Genomic DNA, 20,863 nt, shown 5'->3' on the forward strand with positions numbered 1-20,863 from the left:
TGATCAGAGAAATACCAATTAAGACAATTCTGAGGTACCATTTTATACCTCTCAGATTGGTCAAGATGACAGAAAAAGATATTGGAGGAGATAATGGAAAACTGGGACACTAATGCATTGTTGGTGGAGTTTTAAAATGATCCAATCATTCTGAAGAACAATTTGGAACTATGCCCAAAGGGCTATCAAACTGTGCATACTCTTTGATTCAGCAATTTCACTACTGGGTCAGCATCCTGAAGAGATCATAAAAAAAGGGAAAAGGACCATATGCGCAAAAATGTTTGTAGCAGCTGTTTTTGTAGTGGCAAGGTACTGGAAACTGAATAGATGCCCATCAGTTGGAGAATGGCTGAGTAAGTTATATATATGAATGTAATGGAATATTATTTTTCTATAAAAAAGGACAAGCAGGGTGATTTCAGAAAAGCCTAGAAAAACTTACATGAACGATGCTTATAGAACTAAGCAGAACCAAGAGAACATTGTGAACAACAAGATTATGTGATGACCAATTGTAAGGAACTTGGCTCTTTTCAACAATGAGGTGATTCAAGGCAATTCCAATACACTTGTGATGGAAAGAGACATAGACATTCAAAGAGGGAACTACGGAGACTAAATGTGGATATAATCATAGTATTTTCAACTTTTGTTGTTTACTTTTTTTTTCTTAATCATGTTTTTCCTCCCTTTGATTTGATTTATCAGACAATTAATCAATGACACAAAAGTGTTTCACAAAATTATTTGAGGTATATCTATAAACATTTTTGCTATCTCACAAATACAAACTTCTCATTGAATGCCTACTGATTAATATAAAAAGCAAAAGAAAGTCAAGAAAATAGGTATTATTTATCCAATAGAGAGGATAGCCTAGAAACCAAGATTAGATGAAAGAAGAAGACCTTTTGGTAGGAACCTGTAGCCATTAAAGACCAAAAAAGGTAGTATAAATTCAAATATGTTTTTATAACTGTAACATAATGATATCATATTCTGATTCTAAGTATGATGCTGTCTAAACATTTTCTCTTTTTTTTCTTCCATTGTTTTCAGCTACATGTAAAAAACTTTTTTTCTTAACATTTAAAACTTTCTCTCCTTTCCTCCCTTCCAAATCCACTCCCATAGAGAAGGCACATGCGAAGTCGTGTTGTGGGGGAAGGAGAAGAGAGGAGGAGATTCCCCCTCCCCTCAATAAAGCACAGATTCACTCCCATACAAACACAAAAGACCTCAAAAAAAATAAAGCAATAATAATAATAATAATAATAATAATAATAAAAAGCATGCTTCAATATGTATTCAGGCTCAATCAATTCTTTCTCTTCATATACTTAGCATTTTTCATCTTAAATCCTTCAGAATATTCCTGGATTACTGATTTGCTGCAAATAAATAAATCATTCATATTATATATTGCTATTACTTTATACATAGTATATTTCACTTCGTATAAGCTCCTGGAGAACTTTCCAGGTTTTTCTGCGAGCATCTTGCTCATCATTTCTTATGGAACAACAGTATTCCATCATGAAAACATTCCCCATCTGTTGGGTAACCCTGAGAAAAAAAGGTACTATAAATATTTTTATACATATAGGTCCTTTTACTCTTTTTAATCTTTTGGGATACATGTCTATACTTACTTCCTTACACATTTGAGACATTGGACTTCATTAGAGAAACTTGCTTTAGAATTTTTTTTTATGATTACTATTGCTAACTGAATTTCCTACTTATTTGTTCTATTCTTTCTCCCTTCTTAAAAGTGTTTTACTTCTATCTAGCCTTTCTCCCAATATACCCTCTCTTCTCTAATTCTCCTCCTTTTGTGTATACTCTTCCTCTTCTACTTTCCTGCAGAGGAAGATAAGATTTAGATACCTATATTGAGTTTCTATATTATTTTCTTTGAGCCAATTTTGAAAGTAAGGTTCAAACTTCTTTCCCCTTCCTATCTCTCCTTTCCCTTTACTGTAAACTTTTTCTTATTTCTTTTGTGATAGATAATTTATACCATTCCACCTCTTCTGTTCCCTTTCCCCCAGCACATTTCTCTCACCCCTTAATTTTATTTTTTATCTATTATCCCATCATATTCAATTCACACATGTGCCCTTTATTATATATTCCTTCTAACTGCTTTAATAATAAGAAAATTGTTAAGAGTTAGAACTATCATTCTCCCATGTAGGAAAGTAAACAGATTAACCTATATTAAATTTCTCATGATTTCCTTTCCTGATTACTCCCCTTATGCTTCTCCAGAGTCCTGTATTTGAAAGTCAGATTTTTTTTTTTTACAATCAGCTCTGGTCTTTTCATCATGAATGTGTGAAAGTTTTCTATTTCATTGAATATTCAACTTTTCCCCAGTTTTGCTGGGTAGGTTGTTTCTTGATTTTAATCCTAGCTCCTCTGATCATAGTCCAAAGCCTCTGATTCTTAAATTTAGAAGGTGCTAAATCTTGTTATTCTACCAGTGGTTCCATTATTCCTGAATTGTGTCTTTCTGGATGCTTGCAATTTTTTCCCCTTGATCGGAGAGTACTGGAATTTGACTATAATATTCCTGGGAGTTTTTATTTTGGAATCTCTTTAAGGAGGTAATCGGTAGATCCTCTCAATTTCTAATTTACCCTCTTGTTCTAGAATATCAGAACAATTTTCCTTGACAATTTCTTGAAAGATGATAGCTTTCAGGTAGACCAATAATTTTAAAATTATCTCTCTGGACCTATTTTCCAGGTCAGTTGTTTTTCCAATGAGATATTTTATATTGTTTTCTATTTTTTCATTCTTTCAGTTTCGTTTTATTGTTTCTTGATTTTTCATAAAGTTATTAGCTTCTATTTGCTCAATTCTAATTTTTAAAGAATTATATTCCTTATTGAACTTTTGTACCTCCTTTCCCATTTGGCCAATTTTGCTTTTTATGGCATTCTTCTTCTCATTTTATATATTTCCTTTTTTATCATTCTCATTTCTCTTCCCAATTTTTCCTCTCCCTCTCTTGATTTTCAAAATCCCTTTTGAGGTCTTCCATGGTTTGAGACTAATTCCTCTTTGTCCTGGAGGATCTGGATGTAGGAGCTTTGACTTTATCTTCTGAGTGGGTACTTTGATCTTCTTTGTCACTACAGTAACTTTCTATGGTTAGAATCTTTTTATGGTGTTTGCTCATTTTCCCAATCTATTACCCAGGTTTTAACTCTTTATTAAAACAGGGCTACATTTCCAGGGTAAAAGGTACAATGTCCCAAGTTTCAGGGGTTTTGTGCAACTGTTTCCAGAGATCCTTCTAGGGTCCAATGCTGGGAGTTGGCATTGTAACCCAGATCTGACTGTATCAGTGCTAGCAAAGAAATCCCTGTAATTTCCCTTCTGACCACCTGTCTGGTCTCCTTACCTATGAGCTAAGACCTCTGGAAGCCACTTTTATTGTTTCTGCCACTGCCATTAATGCTACTGCTGATTCAGGGGATCCCAAAGCCCATTACTGGTTTGCTGAGGCTTCCTTTACCTTTCAATGCAACAGACCTTTATTACCGATCTTCTAAATTGTTTTCAGCTGGAAATTTGTTTCACTCTGTCTTTTTGTGAGTCCCGATGCTCTAAAATTTGTTTAGAGTCTTTATTTAGAGGTATTTGGAGGGACGTCAGGAGAGTCCCTGCCTTTACTCTGCCAGACACTAGCTTCTCTAACAAACTTCTCTACCCTATTTTTCCCTGCCTGTACACTGTACCTTTTGGAACCCAGGTTCTTTGTTAACAAACTATACATTATAATCAGTCTGAGTTTTCAACATGGAAATTATTATGAATAGTTTGTATTTAATTCTAAATATACACATTGTTTCCCCTAGTAGAATGTAAGATTTGAAGGAAGAGGCTGTTTAATTTGATCTTTATATTCCTAAAGTCTTGAATAGTGCCTAGCACAGAGTAGGTACCTAAAACACTGGTTAATTGAACTGAAAGCTTCTAGTGTTTTCTAGTGTAAGATTATTTTAGGTTTTGCTTTGTGTATATATTTTAAATCCTTAAATATGTATAAAGTTTCCTCTGATAGAATATAAGGTCCTTTAAAATAAGAACTTTTATTTTTTACTTTATATTCCCAGAATCTTGCACCCAAGAAATGTCTAATAAATGCCTGATCAATAGACAGTCATAATGAGACATGCAATGGAATATCATATGCTGATATTTTTTTTCCCACTTGCTAGGGACCCTTAATTCCCATACCTTGATCAATAAGTCAAGGGATAAAAGTGAAATTGCAACTAGTTCTGGAAAGACTGTATCATTAGGAAGAAGCCAAGTCTCAATGAAAGTCACAAGATGAAAAGAATGGAAAAGGAAAAGGTTTACAATGAAAATAAGTTTGTTATCTACACAATCCAGAGAGCACAGTGAAAAGAATAGGCAATTTTAGAGTGGAACATTGGAGGAGTTGTATTGAAGGGACTAGGAATAAGGAAGGAAGGAAGGGTTTGAAATATGATAAATGGAATTGAGAATCACTAGGATGAGGAGGAATGTGTTGGTTGGGATTTTGTAAATCATTGATAGCTATGTTGAGATGGGTTATTACTATCAGTAAAGGTTGTTCTAACTTTGAAGTTCTTTCTAGGTATTTGTTAAGTATCTTAGGCAATGGAACTAATGGAACCATGGGGGTATGGGAAAAGGTGATGGATGAAAGTGTTTCTCTATTATTTAATCTTTTGCTGGCATACCAGGCTCAGGAGATAGGAAATAGGGAGCAGGAAAAGTCTGTAGGCAGGAAAGGTCCCTAGCAAGTGGAAAAAGATATATGAGCATGTGATAAAGTAATGTTTCTCTGTTCTAAAATCTTCTACTTAGTAAGTATTTAATAAATATTTCAAATAAATTAATTGATTGATGCCAACATTTAACAGAAGATGCTATGCTTTTCTTCCTATGCAACATTTTTTCATTAAAGACTTGGGTGAATATAGAGAAAAGATACTTTATAAACTTACAATATCTTAAATGTCAGAATCAAGATTCAAAAAAATTGAAAGAGCTGGCCTTGCTAACAAGATGAAATTGAAAGAAGATAAACATAATGTCCTACAGTAATATTAAAACAAATACACTACATAAACAAAGTAAAGGAATTTTGCACATGCTAACAGTATGATGCAGATATTTTTAAAACAAAAACATAACACCCAGCACAAGCATTTGTGGGTAGTGGAAAAGGTACTTCTTCAGTGAAAGGGTCTCTTGGTGAGAAACTTCTTCAAGCAATGTTTATGGACACAGGGAGTTGGTTGAGGATAATGAGGTTAAGTGGCTTGTCCAGAATCACATAGTCATGTGCCACATGAAGGATTTTCAAGATCTTTCTGAGTCAGAAGCTGCTATCCATTCATTGTCATAAACATTTTTATGCTAGATTAATATATCTATGTGCTCCTATGAAATATGAGAAGTGATTTAAAAAAAAAAAAGATATTTACCTACAACTTATAGGTATAAAAGATTATCCATAAGGGTTTGGTCCTGGGTTGGAATAGTCCCAGGATCAAAGGTAGCAGCTATGGTTTAGCTACAAGGGGAAGGGACAGAGGGAGGAAAGGAGGATCATTCTGAGTGACAGCAGGACAACAGTTATGCAGTTGTAGGAAGCCACAGAGTGACTAGATTTCAATGGCTCAGAGAAACTAGAAAGGTCCCTTCCTCAGGGAGGCAATTTTTTTTTTTTAAAGGAAAGTTTCTCTGAAGATACAGAGCTCAAGTCAAGCAATGAGGAGTAAAGCTATCTATATCTTTTTAAGACTCCATTACACCTTGAGTTGCCCAGAAAAGGAAGGTTTAAGGTCAATGTAAAGAACTCATTCACAGTCCCACAGAGTCTTTATTTATAGGATCTCTTTAAAAATTCCTTGTGTGTTGAATCTGTGAATCCTCTTCCATCTTTTGCAATTACTTTTAGTGTAGAACATAAAAAGCTGTCCTATGCCTGACATCCACATTGTACCTTGGAAAACCTTAGATATTAGTCATATCAAAGCTTCCCTTTTAGAAATTTTTCTGGGAATATTTGGTAGGGAAATTAAAGAGTGAAAAAGCACCTGACCCCAGTGACGTCAGGTCTCTAGCATGAATCCAGACAGATCCTTTAAACCCAGAGAATTCTGAAAGCATGCTTGGGTTAAGGGGTACAATTACTTTACATAATATGCTTCTCTTGGGTATTCTGTATTCTTCTATTAATGTTAGTGATCTATGTTTTAACTTTTTATTAAAAAATATTTCTGTCATTTGGTATTTGTGTTTCATTCAAATAAATTCGTCATTAGATGTCAGGCAATTCATCATATTACTCAAATATCTGGCAACTAATAGCATTTAATTGTATTTAATAATATAGCCAATTAACAAAAGTTTATATAAAAATTAACCAAACATCTTGAAAGCTTTTTTTTAAAGACTACTCAGAGAACCCACCACTAAGCGACATTCATTAGATTTTTATCTGGATAGCTGGCCCTCTGAAAGCCCATGTGAGCATTTCGCCTAGAATATTCTCTTCCTAAGAGCAGTTATTTTAGCCAAATGGTTATATTAATTCCAAAAGTCATAAATGGCTTTTATTAGGACTGTTTAGAACTCACCCAAAGTGTCTCCCTAATATAACATATTAAAACTAAGCCATACTTACCACCTTTTAGAATGGGAAGCTTGGCTTGAGCACTACCTTAATGTAACAAGGTCAGTATAAGACAATTCTTTGCATCATCCCTGGTAACTGTTAAATGTTTCTTCCTTCTCCCAGAAAGATCTAGACTAACACTTTTGCTCCATTCCTGATTCCCAGTCAAGACAAAACAAACAAAAACTATAATCACATGGATGTTTCCCTGGTCTAGTCAGAAGAGTAGGGTAGGACACAAAGACTTTCCCCCACAAGTCAAGAGACTGTAAACTTGGATCCGAGCAAGATAAAAAAGCCTTCTTAAAACTCCAAAAAAGGGAAGAAGCTTCCCTCATGTTTCTTTCTCAATATATTGTCAAGAGACAAGCTTAATAATTAAAAAAAAAAAAAAACTTTTTGCAAACTTCTAAGTTTAACAAAGTACCTTCTTATAACAACTCTGTGAGCTAGGTATTACAAGTATTATTATTCTCATTTTCTACTAAGACAGTCACTCAGCACTTCTTAAGGATTTAAAATACTAGGGTTAAAAAGAAAAGCCAAAAAACAAAGAAGTCCCTGCTCTCAGGAAGCTCACATTCAAATGGGGAAGAACATGCAAATAGCTAAGTATATATAAGATACACACAGAGAAAAGATCAAAGATACACACAAAAGACAATTAATAGGTGGAAAGGAAAGGCCTCGGAAACTAAGGAAAGCAAGCAGCAGGAATCATACAACAATTATATGGTTGTGACATAATAAATCTGAGTCAAGATTCAAATCTAGGTCTTTCCTAATTTCAGATCCAGAAATTTTTCAAGGACTCAAAAAGCTTTTTCTAGGAAAGGAGAAGATATGTAGGACACAGAAGAAAACAACAAGATGAGAAAGACAAGAGATGTCTTCAAGAAAGTTTTAAGATATCAAGGGAGAGTATCATGCAAAAAAAAAAAAAGGACATGATAAATTTAAAAAAGGGAGGTATTTAACAGAAGCAGAAGAGATTAAAAAAGAGAAAGCAAGAATACATGAAAGTATACAAGAATGATCTTAACATCATCAATAGCCATGATGTGTTTTCTGATCTAGAACTAGACATACTGAAGAAGGAAGTCAAGTGGACCTTAGGAAGCATTTCTACTACAAAAAGAGTTGCTACAAATACTTTTGCATATCTTGGTCCTTTCTCTTTTTTATGATCTCTTTGGGATACGGAGACACTATTGAATCAAAGATTATGCACAATTTGATAGCTTTTAGGGCATACTGTTTTGAGCCATATTGTTCTCCAGAATTATTGGTTTATTTCACAAGTCAGCACCAACAATTCATTAGTGTCCCAATTTTCCCACATCCTCTCCAACATTCATTATAACCTTTTCCTGTCAAATAAGATAAAATTTTAGTACTTTAATTGGGATGGTATTATATAAATAAATTAACTAGGTAATAAGATAAAAAAATTTAAAATTATATTGGCTTTCTCTTTCCATGAACAATAACTGTTAATTGTTTAACTCAAATATTATCTGTATAAAAATGTTTATGTTTATATTTGTATAGTTCTTATGTTTATTTTGGCAAGTATACCTGTCTTTTATACTGTCTCATTATTTTAAATGTACTAAGACAATATCGAATAAAGCTGACAATGTAGTTTCTCTATTTTTATAATTTTGATTAAATTTACTTTAGCTTTAACTTAGTTTGAAATCATGATTACTACCCTTACTTTTTTAAATAATAAATTTTATTTTATAACATAATATATTTATATATTAATATATATTATAAATTATAATTTATAATATAACCTTTATGTTATATTTGTGCATATCTCATTTTTATAGCAATTCCTGAAAGTAACAAAGATGAATTCAAATTTTTAATCTGCTATCAGTTTCCATTTTATGGGTAAATTCATCCCATTCAAAATCTAAGCTATAATTATTTGGATATTTTCCTCTTTCCTATTTTTCCTCACTATCCTTCTCACTCTATTCCCGTTCTTCCTCACTTCTCTGCTTTACTTCTATTTCCTACCTTGCCCTCCTATTCTTTAAACTATCTACCCCTCCAAGCATCTCTCCCTTATCCTCTTTTCCCTCCCTAACCCACTGGTCTCTTATTTCTTTCTGAATGTTGAAGATTTTTATATTTGTATACACACACACACACACACACACACACACACACACACGTGTTGTTCCCTTTTTAACCCATTTCTAATGAGTAAGGTTTCAGCACTACCAACCTATTAACTTCTGTTTCAATTTTCTCCTTTTCTGGCTCATTTGTAGGAAGCAATTGCTTCTTTTTATCTTTCCCAATATAGTTGGTTTTATTTTTTAAATTTAGCATCATTCCATCATACTCAGTTTAGCCCAGGCCTTTCTTTCAAAGTATCCAAAGAGAAAGGGCAGTAATAAAAGAATTGATAATATTTTCATATGTAAATAATGATGTGACTTCATTGAGTTCTTTATAATTGGTCCTTAATATTTATATTTCTTCTGGATGCTATATGTCGAATTTTCCCTTAAAGTCCTGAAAATATCTGAAAGTCTTTCGGTTTGTTAAATATCTATTTTTTCCATTCAAAACTATACTTAACTTTTCTCAGTAAATTACCTTTGTCATAATCCCAGCTCTTTAGCTTTATGAAATAATAGTATTTCAAGACCTATATTCCTTCAACACAGTAGCTGCTAGGTCTTCTGTATCTTTATTGTAGCTAAACAATATTCATTTTGTTGTTGTTGTTTCCACTATTTTCTCCTTAACCAGAGAGCTTTGAAACTTGGCTATAATATTCTTGTAAGTTTCCTTCTAGAATCTCTTTCAGATGGTGATCAGTGGATTTTTTTCTATTTCTTCTTTACCTTATTGTTCTAGAACTTCAGAGCAATTTTTCTTGAAAATTTCTTAAAATATTGTAAGGGAATTCATTGGAATACTGATTTAGAAATTGTCAGGAAAAGACTGATTATTAAACCAATTAAGAAGGGGGTTAGTCTGTGAGGGTATCTTCGCCACTTAATGGACATTTGAACTGGGAAGGGGAATAGAACACCACATTTGCCCAGGGTGACCTCGTCCAGTCTTTCTCAGAATAAAAGACAAAGATCAAGTACCTCTACTTCCAACATTCTTTCAAGGCAAGGGCCATTTTTAATATTTTTTATATGAGCACAGTATTTAATGATCACATAAAAATATTTGGTAATGATTATGATAACTGGTAGACAGTCCTAAGCTTTATAATATAGCATATTGACACTCAAATTATAAAAACTAAGAGTTCTACCATTCTAAATCGATTTTATTGAGAGATTTCTCTGGTAAAAAAAATCATTACAATATTTTCATAATTCCTTCATGTTTCAGTCTTCTAACGTTTTGGGACAATCTGAATCAATGATTACCAATGTAATATATGAACCTGAAATGCAACTTTGATCATGTCTATGACCTGTAAAATAATAGTGCTTCTCAAAATCAAAGACATTAAATTTGAATCCTCTGACCTTATGCACACTACTGTGGATTTTTATTCTTTGAAGCCACAATGTGTTTTCTGTACTAGATGTATATTATTGTTAGTTCCTTTATGCCAACAAATTTTTTTTTCTTTAGAATTCCTATTGTCCAAAACACAGTACAATGAACATAGTAGGTACTTAATACTTGGTGAATGAACAAAATAAATATATTTTGAAATGTACATAACTAGAATTACACTTCTTCAAAGCTACACACTATCATAAGGTACACTAACACAAAAACACTTGTAAATACTGAAAAAACTTCCAAAATCTGAAAATTCTCATATAATAAACAGGCACAGAAATACCATTGTTTAAATCTGTTTATAGAAACTCTATATAGTATATTAAACACAGGAGACTTCTACATTTAATTGCTTTTACAATTTTCATGTATATTTCATGCATTTCACCAGCAACAGTTTCCAACTTGTAGGCTTCAAACCCCAGAGGGAGCCAGAGAGTTATTGTAAAGAGTATGAAAATCTACATGCATATCCAAAACTGCCAAAATCTGGTCTTTTTTTTAGCTTCACAAAATATGCAGTATGACTCAACAAAATAGATGAGTTAACATGATTCTGTAAACTGAATAATGTTTTACAGATAGTATGAGGACTCAGAGAAAGTTTCAACAATAATGTGCAAGTCTATATATCTAGTTGAGTACATTTTAACGTCCAAAGTTGAAATTTAGACCAAAGTCTAAAATGAAAGGAAGAGACAAGAAGGATGAAGGAACCTAGTACTTCTAGGAAATATGGACAAAAATCATTCCACAGCCAAGATGAGCTCCCTTTTTAAAACTACTTCAGAAGCAACGGATAACAAAGAAAAGAAAATACTGCTAAAGAGATGATCTAAGAGAAACAAAGCCATAATCTTCACCAAAGTGGAAAAAAAGACAATAAAGGACCAAGTTGTTTAAGAATTTTAGCTTTTATGTAACCAAGGGATTCCAACCTCTTCTTACATAATCCATCCAAAACTGAAGAATAGGAGCGTGTCCCATACAAAATGCCTTGATTTCCAGACAAAGTGAGAGGACCATAGAAAAGGATGGGGGTAATCTCTCTAGCTCAGCATCCTAGTACTTCCAATCAGAAGACTACTATAAATCAAGTGACTACTATAAATTAATTATGGGTAGTTAGGTGGCACAATGGAAAGAACACCAGGTCTGGAGTCAAAAAGACCTAAGTAAATTCAACCTCAGAGACTTTCTGTAGACCCTGGACAAATCACTTAACTCTGCTTCCCTCAGTTTTCTCATCTGCAAAATGAGATGGAAAAGGATGCTCAGTATCTTTGCCAAGGAAACCCCAAAACGGGTAATGAAGAATTGGACACAACTGAAAATGACTAAAAAACAACAAAAATAAATTATCAACTAACATTTATCAAATGCTTTTTTAGATGCTAGAAACCGGAAAAAAATTAAAATGAAACAATCCCTGCCTTCAAGAAATCTACACTGTTTTAGGATATATAGGCACACGTATAAGCACATGCTAAACATGTATAAGGCAATTTTTTGGAAGAGGGGAAACTTTGAGTGAAATACTGAGGATACAAAAACAGAAATGAAATAGTAACTATCCTCAAGGAGTTCCTTCTATTGCTATTCACGCTAATAAAGACAATATAGCAAGCAAGATGCGAGGTTCATTTTCCTACCTAAGACTCGGAAGCAAATGCCACCTCTTACAATTACTATCATTCTGTGCAAATCACATAAGTTCTATAAATCTCGGGGGGGAAAAATGGAAAAGATGGAGAAATCATCTCTAAAATGAGGATAATAGCAATATCCTTATAGAGATGTGAAAATAAAATGAGGTCATATATTTACGATGCTCTATAACTGCTATATAAATGTGAGCTATTGTTTTTGGATCCACCTCTTTCTCCTACATTTTTTCCCTCTATTTCTTTTGCTTTCCTGAACTTTTTAATATATCAACCTTTTTCAGCTATGTTTTGACTTGGTTCTTTGATGTTACTCTGGCTTTTCATTATCTTCTGAGCTCTTTAGATTGCTTTTCTTTCTTTTTTATTACAGCATAAATTTTTGGCATCTAAAGATTTGTTATAGAATTTCTTCACTTTTTGACTTTTTTTGGTGCCTAGTGAGATTTTTAGACTATTGTTTTCTACTCCAGGAGAAAATCATTGCAACTAATTTCTTATATAACAATGTAAAAGAAAAATTGATATCTAATTAAAATTACTCAACAATTTGTTTCCAACATCACTCTAAATAATGCCAATCTATTTACCAAAAATGATATTCTATTAGAATCTCTAAATCCTTTAATACCCATAAAAAGTACTATATATATATATATATATACGCTATACTTATTAAATGATATCTCTGCATTTCTAAATCTTAGCAAATTTAATATGTAAAATAATATACAGAAGATAGGAGAACTCATATGAACTGACACAAAATATGCAACTAAAACAATATACACAAAAACTACAATAATATAAATAGAAAGAAAAAAAAAAAAACCTAAATGCTGTGTAATTCTAACAACTAAGCTTAGTCCAAAAGAAGAGATGAAAAAATGCATTTCCATTCCTTCTTTGTAGAAGCCTGGGAGCAGGGGAGAAAGGGATTTGTGTGTGAAACTATACAATACAAATCATCAGATTAATTTACTATAGTGCTACTTCCTCCCACATAAACTTTAATTATTTGTTAATAGCAATATCTCTATGGAAAGCATATATTTAGAAACATGGTGTAAAAACAAAAAAATCCAATAAAATTTTGAAAAGAATTCATGTTATTTTATATGTAAAAATTTCCCCAAATATAAACAAAACCTAACAACTGTTCTAATAGCTGAGTTTTTACCATATCTCAACCAGAACTTGGCTTCCAAGTCACTTCTCCTTTACATCTCACCAAGCTCCTACATTCTTGTCCATCATCTTCACCTCTTTCCCACATCCATTGTGAGGGGTGGGAGGGAGAAGGAGGGATTAAACTTGTCCTCTTTTCAGTCTCCTTTTAATATGTTGGATTTCACCATTAGACTATAAATGTCTCGAGAGCAGTAACTGTCTTGCTTGCTAGTACCAGTATTTTACAGCTTAGTGCAGCGCCTGGCATACATTAGGACTTTAATAAATGTTCTCTCTTTCTAATATCACCCTTCTTTTTCCTAGAAACTGTCATTTAAAATAATCATAAAACAAAGAGCTGCATATTTTTAAAATTCATATTTTTATACCATGACAAAAAAAATAAGGAGGACTTGTTACAATTATTATAACAAAAGTAATTCAGTTACAATTCATATAACAAAAGTAATTCACAATTGTGCCAAAAGATGAGTTTAACTTTAAGTTTTTAAATTAGCATTTTTGAAAATCAAAGAAAATGTCCCAGCTAAGAAAAAGTAACTGATTCCAGGGAAGCTTTTTCCTTCTTACTAAGGAAGAAAATTTAACTTAATTTTAGTAAGATTACCATTTTAAAATGTGCTAGAAGAGTTATAATCTAAATTAGAATTGCTTATGGAATGTAAATCCTATTTATGTCAACTGAATGCTATTTCAGTATGTCTAGAAAGAATCAAAAATTTCAATATAACTTTCTGTATGTCTACCTGTTAAAAGGCAGAAAAATTACAATTTTTCTAATATGTTGGATGGAACCTCTAACAAAATGCAGCCTAAAACAACCCCCAAACTAAAAGATTAGTAGGTGCTTTTTCATCAACCTTGGTTAACTTTCCTCAACTGTTCAGGCCAAAAATGTCTATACTAGTATAATTCAGCCTGTAAGCATTTAAAATAGGCAAATTATTTTAGTATTGTGAAAAAGAACTCCAGTGTATAAATTATATGCAAAATAGGAAACACATAAACAATATAGTGTTTTGGTTTATCTTTAAATCAAACACGGTTAGGATTATTTCTCAACTCCCTTGGGTCTTCTTTGAGAACCCTTCTTTTTCAAAATCTCTTTACCCCATATACCCCTTGATTTTAGGATTAAATTGCTCTCTGCATGCGGCAGCAAGGTGGCCCTGAAGTCAGGAGGACCCGAGTTCAAATCTGGCCTTGGACACATAATAATTCCTACCTGTGTGACCCCAAGGCAAGTCACTTAACTCCAATTGCCTCAGCAAAAAAAATTAATTTTAAAAATTGCTCTTTGCACAGCTAACTGAACCTCAAATAAGTGACTTCTCTAGAATCTATTTAAAAAATTTTAGATCTGAATCATGTATGTAAAATTGAAAGGGGCATCTTAGTTCATCCAAGCCCAAATCTATTTTACAGATGAAAAAACTGAGGGGCAGAAAGGTCAAGTGATTTGACCAAGTTCACAAAGATAGTAAAATCAGCACTTGAATCAAGGTCCTCTCAATTCAAAACGAGTCTTCTTTCCTCTATACACTACTGCTCCTTGAATGGAATGGTCCATCCAGGGATCAAACCTATGTACTTGGCATTATAGGCAACACAACTGGTCTACAAATACAGAAAGTTTGTGAGAGATCCAATCCAACCCAAATGAGAAAAAATCTACCCCACTAAAAAATACACAAGTGGTCATTTTATCTTTGCTTAACGATCTATCAATAGAATTTGAGAATAAATTCAGGATTCTAATCTGTACTTAAGGGAAACACAGAGCACTCAACAGTTTTATGAAGCAAAGTAAAGCAAGCCAGCTTTACTGAAGAGTAACACCAAAGAAGAGGAGGCAAAGATAATGGAAACAGATCTTCTGGGGACTAGTGGAATGAGACAACAAACCCGGTAAAATATGGTGGTGGTGGTGGGTTTTTATAAGGTTCTTATCTGGATCACACAGGGGCAAGTATTACAGAAAACAGCAAGGAATCTGGCCACCAGAAATCAAGGCTGTAGAACTGGTGCAGATTTATGGAAGTGATATGGAGTGCAGGACAGATGCTTCTCCCTTTACCTCAGAGCTGGGAGACTAGATGATTAAAAGGTGCTTCTCCTCTTCCAATGGACATTGTTGACCAGACAGGAGATCTGGAGGCAAGGGTGATGTGATACCCAACTCTGCCTGTCTTAGTCTTAGCAGAATTGAGAAACCAGCAAGAGATGGATGAAATCTTACTGACTGTTCATGTAACCACGTCTACTCACAGTGTGGACAATAGACCTCCACCTAGAAAAAAAAATTTAGCTCACTGATCAATAATTTACTGATACTGTTCTCTTCTTTCCTTTATTGAAAATCAAGACATTTACCTTTCTCTAAATCCTATGACGTCCTTTTTTTGTCTTCTATGATCTTTCAAGGATCAGGTAATACAATGGGAAGAGAACTTCTAGATGCAAATCCTGGCTTTTCCTTTTTCTACCCGTGTGACCCTGAACACATCATTTCTCTTCTCTGGGACCTGTTAAGCAGCTGTTAAGAATACTGCTCTATAAATCAGAGCTTCTTAATGCTTGCAATCCCTCTTCTCCCAAGAAAATTTTATGTGTTCTCAGGTATACAGATTTACAAATCAAACATTTACTGATAACACATGATAATTTCGTGATCCTCAATTCAATTATGTGACCTCACAATTTAAGAAGCTTTGGTCTATAATAACCTCTAAGGACCTTTCTACCTCTAACTCAATAATCTTATGTTCATTCATAATGGCTCAACAATCGCATTTGCCAGTTCTTTCAGTTCCCTAGGATGGAGTTCTTCAGTGTCAGGTGACAATTCCCTGAAGGCAGAGAATGTTCTCTTGCTATTATTTCACTTTAAGTTCAAGTCTCCTGTATCCAATTTTCTTCTTTTATTTTCAGTACTCTAAAACAATCTTTTTGGCAGAAAAAAATAGTAGCTCAATAACAATTGAATAGCTCTGTCTTGTCTCTGTTTTCAGGTATTACAGACCGCATTATCCTCAACTCTCATTTTCCCCTCATCTCATATATCTATTTAATTGATAAATCTTAACATTTCTACCTCTGCATCTCTTACACTCTAACTCTTCTCTATACTCACATGTCTACCCTCCACCTTAGTTTAGATGTTTAAACACCTCGACTAGATTACTGCAAAAATATTATAAATGGTCTCCCTGCTTTAAGTCTCTCCCAACTACTATCTATGCTACCCATTGCTAGAAAAGTGATTTTCCTTAAGCACAGATCGGACCAAGTAACTCCCCTACTTAATATCAGTGGTTTCCTATTGTTTCTAGGATAAAATATGAATTCTTCTATTTAGCTTTTACTTTTAAAAAATTATACAACTAGGTCCTAATATATCTTTCCAGTCTCAACAGATACTACTCTTCCTCCTGCACTCTGTGATCCAACCAAACTGATTTTCTCTCCATATTCATATTCTCCATACTCAGCTCCTGCAAAGTATTCAACATGAAGGCTTTCTTGATCTGCTACCCCAAATGCCCCCTCTTCTCAAACTATCTTGTGTTTAATAACTTCACAATTATTTGTATTTATTCTGTAAGTATTTATGTGGATTTATGTTTTGCCTCAATACTATTTAAAGTCCTTGAGAGCAGAAATTATTTCACTCTTTTTATTTTTATCACTAGTGCCTGACACACTGATTGACCACTATCCCGTTCAACCTCAAGTAGTAGTCTTGTCTATATCATAACTTAAAAATGGTTCTCTGTCATCTTTGGGTTTCCCTCATTAGCAACAATTCATTTAAGTTTTAATAGTGTTGACACTTTTTAATCAGATGACCTTCTTCCTATATTACCTGCTTTTGCTCCTATCTTCTACATACAGATTCTGTATGTTGTAAAGATCATATGAGATAATTTATGTAAAAGTCTTTTCAAAGGCACTATATAGTCAAATAAAAATGTTCCAAATCACTAATAATTTGCAAAAAGCCAATTAAAACAATTTTGAGATTCTACTTCACTTTTCCCCATTTAATTTGACAAAGTTGCCCAAAAAAGTAAAATGACAAAATTTGAGGGAGTATTTGAATCTAGAAGAGTCATTTTGGAAAGCAATTTGGAATTATACCCCAAAAGCTACTAAATTATGCATACTTTTTGACCCAACGATACCAACTGATTCATACCCCAAAGAGAAGAGGGAAAAGACTTATATATTTAGAATAAAACTATTAATAACAGTTCTTTTGTGATGACAAAGACCAGGCAACTAAACAGACAACATCAATTAGAAAATAGCTAAACAAATACCATTGTACTATAAAAAAGAATAACAGGAATAGTTTCAGAGAAATGTAGGAAGATTTGCATGAATTATTACATTAAAGTGAGAATAACCAGGAAAACAATTTATGTAACAACAAAATAACTCTAAATTGCAATGACCAACAATGATTCTAGAGTAGTAATAATGAAGCAAGCTACTCACTTCTTAAATGGAGAGGTGATGGGGATATGATCATTGCAGGAATTTGTTTTGCTATCAATATGTGTTACAAGGGTTTTGTATCTCAATAAAGAGAGAAGAGGATTTCTGTTGTTGTTAATTGAAAAAAATTAAGCAAAGCCTTAAAAAGATTCAACAAGAAATACAAACTGTTTTCCAAACTGTTGGACCAATTCCCAATACTACCAACAGCATATTAAGATATTGGTCTTCCACTGATGCATCGTTGGTGGAGTTGTGAACAAATCCAACCATTCTGGAGAGCAACCTGGAATTATGCCCAAAAAGTTATCAAACTGTGCATACCCTTTGATCCAGCAGTGCTACTACTGGGCTTATACCCCCCCAAGGGAAAGGGACCTGTATGTGCCAAAATGTTTGTGGCAGCCCTGTTTGTAGTGGCTAGAAACTGGAAAATGAATGGATGCCCATCAATTGGAGAATGGTTGGGTAAATTGTGGTATATGAATGTTATGGAATATTATTGTTCTGTAAGAAATGACCAGAAGGAGGAATACAGAGCAGCTTGGAGAGACTGATGAACTGATGCTAAGTGAAATGAGCAGAACCAGGAGATCATTATATATCTCAACAATGATACTGTATGAGCATGTATTCTGATGGAAGTGGATTTCCTCGACAAAGAGAAGCTCTAACTCAGTTTCAATTGATCAATGATGGACAGAAGCAGCTACACCCAAAGAAAGAACACTGGGAAATGAATGTAAACTGCATCTTTGTTTTTTTTCCCAGGTTATTTTTTTACTTTCTGAATCCAATTCTTCCTGTGCAACAAGAGAACTGTTTAGTTCTGCACACACATATTGTATCTAGAATATACTGTGACATATTTAACATGTATAGGACTGCTTGCCATCTGGGGGAGAGGGTGGAGGGAGGGAGGGAAAAAGTTAGAACAGAAGTGAGTGCAAGGGATAATATAAAAAAATTACCCAGGCAAGGGTTCTGTCAATAAAAAAGTTATAATTATTTAAAAAAAAGGTTGGTCTTCCATCAGCCCCTCCTATACTCACTATTGCCTTTTTTTTTTTTTTTTTTTTTTACCGTATTTGCCACTTTGTTAGACTTGATAAGGAAACTTCAAAATTGTTTAATTTGCATTTTTCTCTTTGTAGCACTCTCATATTTATTGTTGATTCACAATTCTTCTTTTGATATCTGCTTATAACATTGGATACTTATCTATTAGAGTAGCTCCTAGTTTTATATGCTAATTCTTTATCTTTCATAGGACTGGACACATGATTTCATTTTTATGGAAAACTCCTAATTAGAAAACCCTTTGTATAAATACAGGCTGATACTTATTCTGCAATTTACAATTTTAGAGAGGTGCTTGGGGTGCTGAGAGGTTAAGTAACTTATTCAGAGTCACAGAACCAGCATCAGAGTCAGAACCTGAACACACTTCCTCTTTACTCTTGAAGCCCCATCTCTTTTCTCTTACTTGTTATCTTGGATGCCACATATTTAACAAATGTTATTAGCCAAGAAAAAAAATCCAAAATCTGAAATTATTTAGAAAAAAAAATACATTAGGTCATTTGTAGGGAGAGAGGTTGAAAGGAGCAAGTAGCTCTTTGTAATTTTACGTTATAAGAGTTCAGATAAAAACACAAAGACATTTGCCTGATTGGCCTAACATAGGCAATAGATAAGACTCCCAAAGAAAGGCAACTAGAGATGTATACTAGTAGGTAAGTCAATTTAATTTGGGAAACTCAAAAACATAAGCTTGGATAGCCCCAAAACAAAACCTGAGGACCCCAAAGAAGTACAGGATACGATCTAGCATTCCTTAACACTATTCCACTTTGTTAGGACCCCTCTGAGATCCCCTCTGAGGTAAGCCTGACTTCTACAGTAAGCTTTAAGGCAAGATAATTTTCTAGCCAAATATAATAAGATTCAATAATATTAACAAAGGACAAATGATAGTTTCTCCACTACAAAGAATTCATACCAGGATTACTCCTAATTTGTCATTTTTCCTTCTTAAGCTAACTAATGATCTTATTCACACAAATCTTTTAATTTAAATTAGTTAAAATTGTCTTTTCTCTTTTTAAAAAATTATTTCTATCTCTTGTTTAGTTATGAAATATTTCTATAACCATAGTTATCAAAAGTACTATTAGATGGTTTCTTTAGATTTTTATTTACTTTGCATATCCATTGAGAACTTATTGTGATATATAGAGTAAGATTCTAGTCAGAATCTGTTTTCTGATAAAGTGTTTCCTAGTTTTCTCAGCAGTTCTTGTCAAAAAGGAAATCTTCCCCATTTCCATTCCATATTTTATGCTCTTGTAACTATTTTAGCACGCTAAATTCAATTATTCCTGATTCTTGCTTATCTAGTCTATTCTACTAGTCTACTTATTTATTACCTTAACCAGTATCAAAGAGATCTGATGATTACTGATATAGAATATAGCTTGAAGCCCTGAAATATTATTTGCATTTTATTTGAGAATTAAGACTTTTTTTTTCCTTCCAAATTAATCTTTTATTTTCTCCAGTTTTATAAAATACATCTTTGGCATTCTGACATCCAACCAAATTTATATAACAAATTATATATAAATACTGTCATTTTCATACATTGACCTGGCCTAACCACTAGGGATGAATACTGCTCCAATCATATTAGTCTTCTTTCACTTCTGTTAAGTGTTTTCTAATTGTATTTATATACATTTTCAATATTTCTTGGTAAGCTGACTCTTAGACATTTTATATATTTTGAAGCTATTCTGAATGGGATTTCTTTCTTTCCTTTTTTAATCATTTCTTCTTGGTTTTTAGTATTAACCATATAAATATGAAGTTGATTTTTGGCAATTTGTGTTTTTATCCTGCTACTCTACTGAAACTGTTCTTCATCTGAATTTATTTTTCTAGTGATTCTCTGGGGTTTTCCAAGTAAACTATAAACTACCATGCTTGCTTCTTCTTTGCTAATGGACATACCTTTAATTTCCTTCTCTTCTCTTACTGTTATCATTAGCATTTGTACAAGTCATATATCTTGGGCACATTTTAAAAGAAAAGACAGAGAAACTAAAGCATGTTCGAAAGAGATGAATCCACTAAAGGAACTGGGGATGTGCAGCCTGATAAAAAGAAGATAGGGAAGAATATTTACAGTTATATTCAAGCCAATGGAAGGGCACTTCTAAGTAAGGATTAGTCTTGTTCTGAATCTCCTCAG

General features: G+C 33.2%; 1 protein-coding gene across 1 annotated transcript in view; it reads right to left on the reverse strand.

Moving 5' to 3' along the window:
• Positions 1–20,863, reverse strand: part of GALNT1 (polypeptide N-acetylgalactosaminyltransferase 1) — a 148,714-nt gene that overhangs the window by 104,497 nt on the left and 23,354 nt on the right. The gene's annotated exons all lie outside the window — the stretch shown is intronic.

This window comes from Sarcophilus harrisii, chromosome 1 (assembly GCF_902635505.1).
Source record: "Sarcophilus harrisii chromosome 1, mSarHar1.11, whole genome shotgun sequence".
Classification (NCBI taxonomy): Eukaryota; Metazoa; Chordata; class Mammalia; order Dasyuromorphia; family Dasyuridae; genus Sarcophilus; species Sarcophilus harrisii.